At 37.9% G+C, this 10,547-nt stretch overlaps 2 pseudogenes; both read right to left on the bottom strand.

The window, feature by feature from the left end:
- Positions 1 to 2,605: 2,605 nt before the first annotated feature.
- Positions 2,606 to 4,559, bottom strand: LOC149203214 (uncharacterized; annotated as a pseudogene).
- A 62-nt stretch (positions 4,560 to 4,621) lies between these two features.
- LOC149203213 (uncharacterized) lies at positions 4,622 to 10,220 on the bottom strand (annotated as a pseudogene).
- Between the last annotated feature and the right edge of the window lie 327 nt (positions 10,221 to 10,547).

The following is a 10,547-nucleotide window of genomic DNA, read 5'->3' as shown; positions in this document are numbered from 1 at the left end:
AATTTCCAATGTAGCCAATCATTTGTCTTATCTGATATTTGATTTCTTTGACTGCATCGAAGTTCAGAGCCACTATGATATTGCGATGACCACTGCCACTGAAATTGCCTCTGATCTCCATAGAAAAACTGAAACACTGGAGAGTAAAACTCTTCCATATATTTGGCTATAGGATCCCAGAATACATAATCAGCTTGATGATTCTTGTAACTTTCTGGTTGTGCAAACTGATTTTCAACAACAGTGTACACTTCCTCAATCGTGAAAGAGAAAGGAAGTAACACTCTCTCCTTGTGTTCTGCCATAGAAAACTTCTGAAAATAATGATCATGATTATGAAGACTATATGCCTGAATTTGACCTTGTAAACCTTCAATATCTTTCTCAATGTCCTTAGCAACTTCATCCAAAAATTTTATCTTATCCTCAGCCTTACACTCAAATGCTTTTAGATAAGAAGACAAGGACAAAGAAAAAATTTCATTTGTATCTCCATTACTATGATCATTATTCCATTGTTTGAAACCTTGAACTGAAGGAGAACTAGCCACCACCTCTGATCTATCTATCCATTCGTCCAAAAACATAAACCAAAAGTCTTCAAATGACTTGATGGATTTGGCAGGAAAGCTTTCAATCCACCGTTTACATTTCCCTTGAAATGAATCATAGAACAACATAATGCAAACATCCTCATGCTTAACTCTAAGAAGCTCTGTAAAATCACAAAAATCTGATATATGCTTCAAAGTTAAACTCAGATCTTCTCCATTGAATTTTGGACCATTCCTTAGAAAATATGCATCCTTGGGAAAATGATTTGGGAAACCATGAATTCTTGAAAAATTTATGCATGCATACCTTGAAATAAGAATGGTAGCATCTGGGTCCTTAATAACTCCAGTGGAATCACCATGAATGTATGAATTTTGAATTCTTCAACAATGGAGTCGCCAAGGTAGATTGCAGCCTCCAAAACCTTCTGAGCTCCTGCTACCTTCAGAAGTTCAGCTTCATAATTTCGGGAATGATTAATCTTCAGTCTCCCGGCAGATGCACCAAAATGTTATCTCAAAATCAAGCCCTGGAAGGCTGCAGACCAGGAAGATTTCAAGTAAATGTTTCAAACCAATCTTTTGACTAAGGCTTAGCCTCCTTAGCCTGAGAGGTCTCTCTCAAAGGGTTATTGATTTTGACTATTAATAAGATGGCTAACTCTTGTGGAATAACATTAAAAAATATGAAGGTTGGACAAACATTAAACTAATTTCCATTGGGCCTATGGAGTCAATCATACTTCAGTAAATAATGAGACTGCCTTTTCATAGAAGTCAGGGAATTTAGCATTTAGATGTTCAGAACACAAATCATACAAAACCACAGTTCATACATGCATATAGGAAGTCAGAGCATGATCAATGAATTCTGAGTGATTACACATATATGCAACTGTAAAAGACATTAAGGAAGGAATAAAACACACATTCTAAACATGGAAATCCCTCATGAATCCTGAGAAGAAAAACAATCAACTGATATTACTGAATTCTGTCTTTACATAAGCCAAAACAGTGCTCTGTTTTATAAAATATCCAACCCCCATTACATTGTTGTTTCAGCTATATATAGAATCCTTATTCTAACTAATTCGAGCTTCCTCCTCCAGCATGAGGGGAGTCGATAACTACCTCTACTGACACCTATCAGCTATTGAACTAACTAATAAATACAACTAAAGTGCTGACTGGAGTTTTTTAAAAAGTTCTAAATTAACTATGACTCTAACTCCATGTTCCATGCATAATGGCCTCTCCTTGTTCTTTGACACCTGGTCCTCCTTCGATTTGGCTGTAATGGATGTTCAACGCTCCATGTTTGATCTTTAATGACACATCCTTTGCAATACCCTGAAATATAGGAAACCGCCTCTGTTTGTCGGTCCCTGGTTTGCCTCAAAATATTCGAATCCAAAGAAGCATGCCTTTATCCTTTAATTACCCAAAATAGATCAGACTGCCATGTCCTTGATGTGCTGTCCACCGCTTCATGTACCTGTGTGATGACAAAAACCTTTCAAAATATTTGCCGCTTTGTTGACCATAATTGATCAACTGAATTGTAACATGCAGCTACAGCAGTTTCGTAGCGCGCTACGAAACTGCTGTGTAATTTCAAAAGCACAGTCTTCCTTTCGTAGCTAAATGATCGCCACTGTTCATGGCTTAAGACTGCTCTTCTCTAATTACAAAATGTGGATGTTTGACCTCATTACAACTGGCATTTCCATAATGCAAAAACAGCAACCATCTTATTCAAGCTTACTCTGTCCAAATCACTAATAATCTCTTCACACTTGATAATGTGATGCATAAAGTTATCAGCGTATAGCTTTGAAGACTTTGATTCAACAATATGAACGATATCCTCATCAATATAAAAGTCAACATCTGCATTTGATATAATTCCTCCATCATGATCAATTGCATGAGTTTTATGCTTGTATGTCATAACTTCTGATAAGAACAGCTTCAACTGATGCCTATATGCATCCTGGTTATTTTTTACAAGAGCTTCATCATAGTTTGGTACTGAAGGAGTAATAAATCTATGACAGGCATATGAAAAAAAATTCGTCATACATAGCCTCATCACTTCTCTGCATTCTTGCCATCTTCTCTCCATACTTCTCTTTCAGCTGATTGTTCACATTTTTCTCAAGAAGCCTCATTTGTGGACAGATAGAGAGGCATATAGCCAATAGAGCATACATCTGTTCATTTTTCTTCAGAATTTGGTCAAACTGTGGAGACTTTTGATGGAACTGTTTGGTCTTTATTATATACAACAGAACTTGATTGAAGGCCCGTATTGCCTCAACATACCTTCTCAACACAAGGTTGGCAAATCCATAATAATAAATAGTTGTGATACGGCTTCCAATCACTGAATTGTAGACACCTGTCTGGTTAACATCTATAGGTGCCAAGCACTTGAGTCCACTATAATAATCCCCAAGAAGGCAATGTACACGAAGTAGACCAATAATACTAAAGTATCCCAGAACCTTCAAAACATTGCTTCCTCCATTGTAGTCATATCCATCAGTTGCAACCAGATCCCTATAAATCTGAAGTACAAACTTTGAGTTCAGATCCTTCCACTGACTTGTATCATGAATATTGTATGCATTTATTTCAAGCCAGGGATCATGCAATCATAGGTCGTGAGGTACATCACCTCGTACCTTTCTAATTCCCCAATTACCTTCAGCTAGAAATTTAACTTTTTTCTTATCTTCAATTAATACAGCTTTTGCAAACTCACGTTGTATATTAAGTTCAATCTTTGGAAAGAGATCAAGTAGTGCAAAAGATGCATAGAAATGTACATCATATGTACACCACATCATATACTCCACACCTTCCAAATACAGAAAGCGACCAACATTTTCTTCATCAGCTAGTAAAGCATAGTCATAGTCATTGGAGGACCCAGAGTTCATTTCTGTTCTTTGTCCACAATTTTCAAAATTCTGATCTTGTACAGCATTAAAATCTGTATCAACAGCACCATTGTAACCATTCAACCTCTGAACTTCTGCAACATGATTAGTCTGATCATTTTCCACTGAAACTGTTACTCTCACTTCTGCTTTATTTTCCTTTTTCCTAGACCTTTTCTGAGAACATGACATCTTGTCTTTGTCTTCTTCAACTGGGAGTCCACCATCTGTCCAAATTGTTCCTCCTGCAACCAGGTAGTACAGTTCATTGAACAATGTAAACATGTACCATTCAGGAAGCCTTTCATTGTTAGGATAGGACGTTGCCAATTCTCAATTTTTGTCTCCCACCTCTGATAGTCCATCAGAGCATCATGTACCAAATTTGTAGCTGCATCCATAGAGGTACCATAGAATTTTGTATACCTCCTGAAATAAGTACTTCCTTTCACAATTTTCACTTTAGGAGAGGCCCACGCTAAAGCGAAAACTACTGAGCACGTTCCATGAGACTCCACTACTGCAGGGGATGAGACTACAGCACAGACTCCTTCTCAAGGTAGGGAAGCAATACTGCAATCCTCATTCCAATTTTCTTCATCAAAATGCCCTTGCTCTCTCATAGTGACCCACATATCCTTAGCAGATGTATAACTTCTGTTTGACAGTCCAAAGCAAGGTAAAACAGTCACATCTACATTGTCAGTTTGGCGGAGGCAATTGCAAAAGTAACTGGTGGATAACCTTCTGCGGTCTTGTGATGTAGAAGCATGCCACGCACTCCATCATCGCTCATGAAAGGCTTGTTGACATGGCCTCTAGAAAAATGTGATGTTCCACCAATCATGTTCGCCCATGTAAAAAGTAAGCTCACATTTGCCCTTTCTTTACCCGTATTTACGAGAGTATATACAAAAGAGCATGTAGGTAAGCTACTGTTCTCCATCATTGTTGTGTTTAACCAACAGTTAAAATCACCATGATGATCATGAAAGTGAACTTTGAAGTCACTGCTTAACTCTGTAAGACCCCTTTCTCCTGGCAAAGCAAATACCATGATTCCTTTCCAAGGAATTGCGTGAGGGCTTCTGCTGTGTTTGTAGAACAATATACTTGCAATTATGTACAGCCAATGAATGCAGGAAAGCGTAACTCGCAGAGGACACCGAATCTCCAAAGAAGAGCTTTGAGGAATGATAAACCTCGAACTTGGTAATAACCTGATCCACTAGCTAAGCGACCAAATGGGGATTTCTTACCATCCACAGGCTGTGCAATCTCTGGAGCTGAGGGTTGTGAAAATTTGAAGCTTTTTGCCCATGTTGAAAAATCAGATGGTGAAATATATCTTCTTTTGAAACTTGCAATCTGAGCTTACGATGACACCTAATGACCTAATGATAAGGATAAGCGGTCGAATTGACAGGCAAAGGGTATAAGCTGATCACTGATAATGGATTTTGATGGATATGACAGCTGTGTAAGATTGGCTATGGATTAGGACATATCCCCAATTTCGTAGCACAGCGAGTACAAAATATGAATTATGCGCTACGAAATCACTTAAAACATGTTGCGTTGCGAAACTGATAAAAAGGATTTACGTGCTGCGAAACCACTTTAAAATGATTACAGGCGCTACGATATCACCTAGACAATTTTAGCTTTGAAACGAGTTTGGACAAATGATATCCATGTGAGATGTGAGACCAATGATAGACTAAGACAGAGAATTGACCCCTTTATACATACCAACAATACTCTTAACATGACTCCTATTCAAACTATTTAGACTCTAAAACCATATGAAAAGACTAGACCCAAAATTGACACCAACCCTTTGACAAACAATCGAACTGATGTGAAAAATTTAAAATTTTTTCTTGGGTGATAACAGTGGCTCCACTTGGGATAGTGTTCCCCTGTGGTACACTAAGAACTTGCAGGTCCAGTGCTTTATTTTTTTTATTACAAACGGAAATCTGCTTGACAAACATCCCTTTCCAGCGTCTTGGGCCTTCACCTCGGGCTTAACTTGATGATCACTGTGGGAGAAAGAAATCTACATCTACTAAAAATGCTCAGTCAACCTTGAGCTTATTTGCATTGTCCTACCTACGTACCCTATCAATTTCAAACTCCTTTCAGCTCAATCAATGTGAAATTTCCAATGTAGCCAATCATTTGTCTTATCTGATATTTGATTTCTTTGACTGCATCGGAGTTCAGAGCCACTATGATATTGCGATGACCACTGCCACTGAAATTGCCTCTGATCTCCATAGAAAAACTGAAACACTAGAGAGTAAAACGCTTCCATATATTTGGCTATAGGATCCCAGAATACATAATCAGCTTGATGATTCTTGTAACTTTCTGGTTGTGCAAACTGATTTTCAACAACAGTGTACACTTCCTCAATCGTGAAAGAGAAAGGAAGTAACACTCTCTCCTTGTGTTCTGCCATAGAAAACTTCTGAAAGTAATGATCATGATTATGAAGACTATATGCCTGAATTTGACCTTGTAAACCTTCAATGTCTTTCTCAATGTCCTTAGCAACTTCATCCAAAAATTTTATCTTATCCTCAGCCTTACACTCAAATGCTTTTAGATAAGAAGACAAGGACAAAGAAAAACTTTCATTTGTATCTCCATTACTATGATCATTATTCCATTGTTTGAAACCTTGAACTGAAGGAGAACTAGCCACCACCTCTGATCTATCTATCCATTCGTCCAAAAACATAAACCAAAAGTCTTCAAATGACTTGATGGATTTGGCAGGAAAGCTTTCAATCCACCGTTTACATTTCCCTTGAAATGAATCATAGAACAACATAATGCAAACATCCTCATGCTTAACTCTAAGAAGCTCTGTAAAATCACAAAAATCTGATATATGCTTCAAAGTTAAACTCAGATCTTCTCCATTGAATTTTGGACCATTCCTTAGAAAATATGCATCCTTGGGAAAATGATTTGGGAAACCATGAATTCCTGAAAAATTTATGCATGCATACCTTGAAATAAGAATGGTAGCATCTGGGTCCTTCATAACTCCAGTGGAATCACCATGAATGTATGAATTTTGAATTCTTCAACAATGGAGTCGCCAAGGTAGATTGCAGCCTCGAAAACCTTCTGAGCTCCTGCTACCTTCAAAAGTTCAGCTTCATAATTTTGGGAATGATTAATCTTCAGGCTCCCGGCAGACGCACCAAAATGTTATCTCAAAATCAAGCCCTGGAAGGCTGTAGACCAGGAAGATTTCAAGTAACTGTTTCAAACCAATCTTTTGACTAAGGATTAGCCTCCTTAGCCTGAGAGGGCTCTCTCAAAGGGTTATTGATTTTGACTATTAATAAGATGGCTAACTCTTGTGGAATAACATTAACAAATATGAAGGCTGGACAAACATTAAACTAATTTCCATTGGGCCTATGGAGTCAATCATACTTCAGTAAATAATGAGACTACCTTTTCATAGAAGTCAGGGCATTTAGCATTTAGATGTTCAGAACACAAATCATACAAAACCACAGTTCATACATGCATACAGGAAGTCAGAGCATGATCAATGAATTCTGAGTGATTACACATATATGCAACTGTAAAAGACATTAAGGAAGGAATAAAACACACATTCTAATCATGGAAATCCCTCATGAATCCTGAGAAGAAAAACAGTCAACTGATATTACTGAATTCTGTCTTTACATAAGCCAAAACAGTACTCTGTTTTATAAAATATCCAACCCCCATTACATTGCTGTTTCAGCTATATATAGAATCCTTATTCTAACTAATTCGAGCTTCCTCCTCCAGCATGAGGGGAGTCGATAACTACCTCTACTGACACCTATCAGCTATTGAACTAACTAATAAATACAACTAAAGTGCTGACTGAAGTTTTTTAAAAAGTTCTAAATTAACTATGACTCTAACTCCATGTTCCATGCATAATGGCCTCTCCTTGTTCTTTGACACCTGGTCCTCTTTCGATTTGGCTGTAATGGATGTTCAATGCTCCATGTTTGATCTTTAATGGCACATCCTTTCCAATACCCTGAAATATAGGAAACCGCCTCTGTTTGTCGGTCCTTGGTTTGCCTCAAAATATTCGAATCCAAAGAAGCATGCCTTTATCCTTTAATTACCCAAAATAGATCAGACTGCCATGTCCTTGATGTGCTGTCCACCGCTTCATGTACCTGTGTGATGACAAAAACCTTTCAAAAGATTTGCCGCTTTGTTGACCATAATTGATCAACTGAATTGTAACATGCAGCTACAGCAGTTTCGTAGCGCGCTACGAAACTGCTGTGTAATTTCAAAAGCACAGTCTTCCTTTCATAGCTAAATGATCACCACTATTCATGGCTTAAGACTACTCTTCTCTAATTACAAAATTTGGATGTTTGACCTCATTACAGCTGGCATTTCCATAATGCAAAAACAGCAACCATCTTATTCAAGCTTACTCTGTCCAAATCACTAATAATCTCTTCACACTTGATAATGTGATGCATAAAGTTATCAGCGTATAGCTTTGAAGACTTTGATTCAACAATATGAACGATATCCTCATCAATATAAAAGTCAACATCTACATTTGATATAATTCCTCCATCATGATCAATTGCATGAGTTTTATGCTTGTATGTCATAACTTCTGATAAGAACAGCTTCAACTGATGCCTATATGCATCCTGGTTATTTTTTACAAGAGCTTCATCATAGTTTGGTACTGAAGGAGTAATAAATCTATGACAGGCATATGAAAAAAAATTTGTCATACATAGCCTCATCACTTCTCTGCATTCTTGCCATCTTCTCTCCATACTTCTCTTTCAGCTGATTGTTCACATTTTTCTCAACAAGCCTCATTTGTGGACAGATAGAGAGGCATATAGCCAATAGAGCATACATCTGTTCATTTTTCTTCAGAATTTGGTCAAACTGTGGAGACTTTTGATGGAACTGTTTGGTCTTTATTATATACAACAGAACTTGATTGATATCCCGTATTGCCTCAACATACCTTCTCAACACAAGGTTGGCAAATCCATAATAATAAATAGTTGTGATACGGCTTCCAATCACTGAATTGTAGACACCTGTCTGGTTAACATCTATAGGTGCCAAGCACTTGAGTCCACTGTAATAATCCCCAAGAAGGCAATGTACACGAAGTAGAACAATAATACTAAAGTATCCCAGAACCTTCAGAACATTGCTTCCTCCATTGTAGTCATATCCATCAGTTGCAACCAGATCCCTATAAATCTGATGTACAAACTTTGAGTTCAGATCCTTCCACTGAATTGTATCATGAATATTGTATGCATTTATTTCAAGCCAGGGATCATGCAATCCTAGGTCGTGAGGTACAGCACCTCGTACCTTTCTAATTCCCCAATTACCTTCAGCTAGAAATTTAACTTTTTTCTTATCTTCAATTAATACAGCTTTTGCAAACTCACGTTGTATATTAAGTTCAATCTTTGGAAAGAGATCAAGTAGTGCAAAAGATGCATAGAAATGTACATCATATGTACACCACATCATATACTCCACACCTTCCAAATACAGAAAGCGACCAACATTTTCTTCATCAGCTAGTAAAGCATAGTCATAGTCATTGGATGACCCAGAGTTCATTTATGTTCTTTGTCCACAATTTTCAAAATTCTGATCTTGTACAGCATTAAAATCTGTATCAGCAGCACCATTGTAACCATTCAACCTCTGAACTTCTGCAACATGATTAGTCTGATCATTTTCCACTGAAACTGTTACTCTCACTTCTGCTTTATTTTCCTTTTTCCTAGACCTTTTTTGAGAACATGACATCTTGTCTTTGTCTTCTTCAACTGGGAGTCCACCATCTGTCCAAATTGTTCCTCCTACAACCAGGTAGTATAGTTCATTGAACAATGTAAACCTGTACCATTCAGGAAGCCTTTCATTGTTAGGATAGGACGTTGCCAATTCTCAATTTCTGTCTCCCACCTCTAATAGTCCATCAGAGCATCATGTACCAAATTTGTAGCTGCATCCACAGAGGTACCATAGAATTTTGTATACCTCCTGAAATAAGTACTTCCTTTCACAATTTTCACTTTAGGAGAGGCCCACGCTAAAGCAAAAACTACTGAGCACGTTCCATGAGACTCCACTACTGCAGGGGATGAGACTACAGCACAGACTCCTTCTCAAGGTAGGGAAGCAATACTGCAATCCTCATTCCAATTTTCTTCATCAAAATGCCCTTGCTCTCTCATAGTGACCCACATATCCTTAGCAGATGTATAACTTCTGTTTGACAGTCCAAAGCAAGGTAAAACAGTCACATCTACATTGTCAGTTTGGTGAGAGGCAATTGCAAAAGTAACTGGTGGATAACCTTCTGCGGTCTTGTGATGTAGAAGCATGCCACGCACTCCATCATCGCTCATGAAAGGCTTGTTGACATGGCCTCCAGAAAAATGTGATGTTCCACCCATGTTCGCCGATGTAAAAGTAAGCTCACATTTGCCCTTTCTTTACCCGTTTTTACGAGAGTATATACAAAAGAGCATGTAGGTAAGCTATTGTTCTCCATAATTTTTGCGTTTACCCAACAGTAAAAATCACCATGACGATCATGAAAGTGAACTTTGAAGTCACTGCTTAAATCTGTAAGACCCCTTTCTCCTGGCAAAGCAAATACCATGATTCCTTTCCAAGGAATTGCGTGAGGGCTTCTGCTGTGTTTGCAGGACAATATACTTGCAATTATGTACAGCCAATGAATGCAGGAAAACGTAACTCGTAGAGGACACCGAATCTCCAAAGAAGAGCTTTGAGGAATGATAAACCTCGAACTTGGTAATAACCTGATCCACTGGCTAAGCGACCAAATGGGGATTTCTTACCATCCACAGGCTGTGCAATCTCTGGAGCTGAGGGTTGTGAAAATTTGAAGCTTTTTTCCCATGTTGAAAAATCAGATGGCGAAATATATCTTCTTTTGAAACTTGCAATCTGAGCTTACGATGAC

Source organism: Pinus tabuliformis, chromosome 2_1 (genome assembly GCF_031772625.1).
Source record: "Pinus tabuliformis cultivar Carrire ecotype Pingquan chromosome 2_1, CPIR1, whole genome shotgun sequence".
Classification (NCBI taxonomy): domain Eukaryota; kingdom Viridiplantae; phylum Streptophyta; class Pinopsida; order Pinales; family Pinaceae; genus Pinus; species Pinus tabuliformis.
This window is presented reverse-complemented; position numbering and strand designations above follow the sequence as displayed.